Source organism: Mus caroli, unplaced genomic scaffold (genome assembly GCF_978045245.1).
Source record: "Mus caroli unplaced genomic scaffold, Mus_caroli_1 scaffold_16, whole genome shotgun sequence".
Taxonomy (NCBI): Eukaryota; Metazoa; Chordata; class Mammalia; order Rodentia; family Muridae; genus Mus; species Mus caroli.
In genome coordinates, this window is record NW_028227271.1 from 44,373,772 (window position 1) to 44,377,469 (window position 3,698).

Sequence of the window (3,698 nt, forward strand, 5' to 3'; positions counted from 1 at the left end):
AAAGAAGAATAATACAAGCATTCAGTTGCTTTTCTCTTTTTTCTCAGCCCATGACTTCACCCAGTGAGATAGCGGAGGAATCCCCATCAGTTAATCTTCTCTGGAAACATCTACATGATACCCAAAGACATACCTCTATAATGGCCCGAGGATTTCTTAATGCAATCAAGTTGATGATCAAAGTTAACTATCACAGTCAGCTAGAATGAAGTAGAAGAGGCACTTTCCCATGCTTGCTGGTCACAGTAAAAATGATAAAAAGCCCTCTGGGATAGGAGTTTAGCGATAAGTGTGAAGAGAAATAAAAACCACCTCTTTTATTTCCCTGTCTTGTAAAATCTTCTGAAAACCTGAATTAAACAGAATTATACTTAAGCCATCCCCAGTGGTGAACATAATGGGTTTTGTCATATTTATATTAAAGCTAAGATTTATTGATTCTTTACTGAATGCCAAGCCATGTGTGAAGGCTTTTATATGAGCTAATTTATTTACTACCCAAGGAATTCAAACAATACTGAGTATATATGGCTTAAGAGTCTTTCAGTTTTAGGAAGCAGAAAGGCATCCCATGGAATTTAACCCATAAATAAAGTTCTGATAACACAGGAAGTCCAGAGGTTGGTGACTCTGTGATTGGTTAATTTGCTGGTGCCACTAAGAAAGGGCCGAAATGCTTCCTCATCTCCTCTACTGTGCTCAGACACCCTGACTCCTCAAGGTCACAGCATGATCACAATAGCTCCAAACCTCAGATCCAGATGCACTGGCAAACAAAACTGTGCCTTTGTCTCCTTTACCAGGAAAGTATTCCATTCCAAAACTATTGCTGTGATTGGCTTTGGTAAGGACAGGAGACTGATTAGAAAGCATAAAAGGCCATGTAGATATTGGGTGGCAAACAGAAACCTCTCCTGTGAAGCTGATGCTCATTTAGCAGAAAAAAGCAGCTAGGGTACTCAGGAGAGTCCAGTGCCTTGCCCAGCCTCACACATCTGGTCATCAACAAGGTTAGGATTAGAACCAGTTCTGGCACTAACAAAAGATCATTCACTATAGTTCTGGTTTACTGCCTCTCCCCATACATGCATTTAGTTAATCCCCATGGTGCTTGATGCTTGACAAAAAGCAACACAAGGAAAGAAAGGTTGGTTGGTTGTTTGTTTGTTTGTTTGTTTGTTTGTTAATGGGAAAATAGCCAGCTCATCTCCATGGCCTGCTGTAATAGGAGGTCACTTTATCTCTGCAGTCAAGATGCAAAGACCAAAGACCAATAAAGTCTGGTAGAACAGTTGCCTTTTTTCATTCAATCAAGGACATCAGCATTTGGTATGGAGCTGCCCACAATTGGGGTGATTCTTCCTACCTTAATTAATCAAATCAAGAAAATCTCCCCCAAACACACCCAAAGACTTGTCTTGTGTGTAATTCCAGATCCTGTCAAGTTGATAATCAGTATCAACCATCTCTTACATATATAAGGTTCTACATAAACCAAGATTATCCAGAAAGTCAAATCCTTAATGAAGAACAGTTTCTTGTAATGCAGATTGTGAGAGGTCAGTCTTATGATCTGCTGCCTATACGATGGAGAGGTACTAGGGGACACAATTCCACTTAGAGCCGGGAGGTCTCAGAGCAGCAAGCCAACAGCCCAGGTGCTGTTTCTTATACAGAGGATTGTGTCAAAAGCAGTGAAGCAGAAAGAGTGGTTCTCTCCTTCCTATGCCTTATATTCTATTTAGAACTTCAAGGGCATGGAGCAGGTCTACTTATTGGTGTTGGGTTGGAGAGTGATCTGTTTTTTTTCCCTGTCTACTAACTTCTGTTCTAATCACATTCAGTAATGCACACTAGTGTCAGTAATGTCTAATCACAGACATATAGAGAAGAAATTTTAAGCAGTTTTCTGGGCACCCATTGTCCGGCCAAGTTGGCCCATAAATTGAAACATCACAGCTTCGCAGAAAAACCATTTTCTCTCCCATATTGTCCTTTTGGGTATGAACTTTCTTCATGTCAGGAAAAAAAAAAAAGAAAGAAACTAAAAGCAGGCCATCAGTCACAGTCTCAGCATGAGGAAGGAAGCCACGCCATTTCCTCTTCATGCTTTCTTCAGTGAGGCTGAATAATCTGGGCAGAGTCGCCCATTCCATTAACTTACTTAGTCACTTAATCATGTTCTAGTGGAATCTTGACCTTCACAAGATGTGAATTTTAAGTCCAGCTCAAAATATGACTATAAACATTTTATTGTGTAATAAATGAGTCCGGGATGTAGATCAGTGATAGAATGGTTGCCTAACATGGCTGAGGCATTGGGTTCCATCCCTGGATAGTACTGTATTATAATAATAATAATAACAATAATAACAATAAAAGGGATGAGAGTCACTGCAGCATCCCCTGCCACAACCATGACCACCTACAAGCTGTCACTGATCCAGCACAGAGCACATGGAACCCAGAGAACAGCTTGGAGGTGAAGTACAGCAGGCAGACATTGTGAGATGCTGACTATGAATTTGACATCTGCTTCACTTCCGTGCAGAAGAGAGCAATCTAGATCAGTCTGGGTAGTCCAGATGTGGCTGCTAATGGCCAGGAGAGAGCTGGTGCCTCAGTGAGTGACACAATGGGATCTGACTGGTCTCGATAGAGCAGGAACTACTGCCAAGCATGGTGAGGAGCTGATGAAGATCTGGAGACAATCTAACAATGCCTCCAACCTCTCCAATAGAGCCAGTCATCCCCTCTATGAAGACATCAGTAAGGAACACAGACCTTACTGAGGACCAGCTACCCTCCTGTGAGAGCCTGAAGGACACTATTGCCAGAGCATTGCCCTTCTGGACTGAAGAAATTGTCCCCCCAGATCAAAGGGGAAAGGCCCTGATGTGGTCCATGCCAACACCTTCAGGGTATTATCAAGCATCTGAAGAGGCCGTCATGGAACTGAACCTACCAACCGGCCTTCCCATTGTCTATAAATTGGACAGAAAGTCAAAGCTCAACAAACCCATGCAGTTCCTGAGACATAGAGACTGTGCGTAAAGCCATGGAAGCTATGGCTGCTCAGGAAAGGTGAAGAAGTGAAGGTGAGTAGGCAGACTCCATTCTGAAGAGCACCCTGCCTACCTGCTCGTGCCTCCTGCACCCCTCCCCAGCACCTACCACACTGACTACCTCTTTAGGATCTTAAGTAGTATCTGGAGATGGGGAGCTGTGCCTCTCATTTTTATTTTGGGATTCTATGTCCTGCACCCTCTCCCTTCATAGCATCTAGTCAGAATAACACCTCTGGGGGTGCAGGTTTTTGGTCCACATTCAGCAGTGACTCCCTGGTCCAGTAGAGCTGAGATGTGGTAATTATAGTCTTCCTTCGCCCTTTGTTTGCTAAGGGTCTGCTTAGGAAGCGCTCAGGGAAGAACGGTGCTCCTCATGACCAATGAGGAGGAGCTGTGACACAATGTTGTCCCTGGACCTGTCCCGCACTCTTCTGCAGTTAGAGAACAGGGGACTGTGGTAATTTCCGAAAGTAACTTGCATGGTGATTTAAAAGATACTTCCCCTCTGACTCTAAAGGAGCTACTGGCCCCAGAAGGGTGGGATCGATCCTCACAATCCTGTGTGTTACATTTACTTTTACCAAAAATTTGAAGAAGAAGAAAAAAAACATATCAGCACACAAAACTCTC

The 3,698-nt window shown here is 43.2% G+C and overlaps 1 pseudogene; it reads left to right on the forward strand.

The window, feature by feature from the left end:
- The first annotated feature begins 2,417 nt into the window (after positions 1–2,417).
- Positions 2,418–3,088, forward strand: LOC110310051 (phosphoglycerate mutase 1 pseudogene; annotated as a pseudogene).
- Positions 3,089–3,698: the final 610 nt, after the last annotated feature.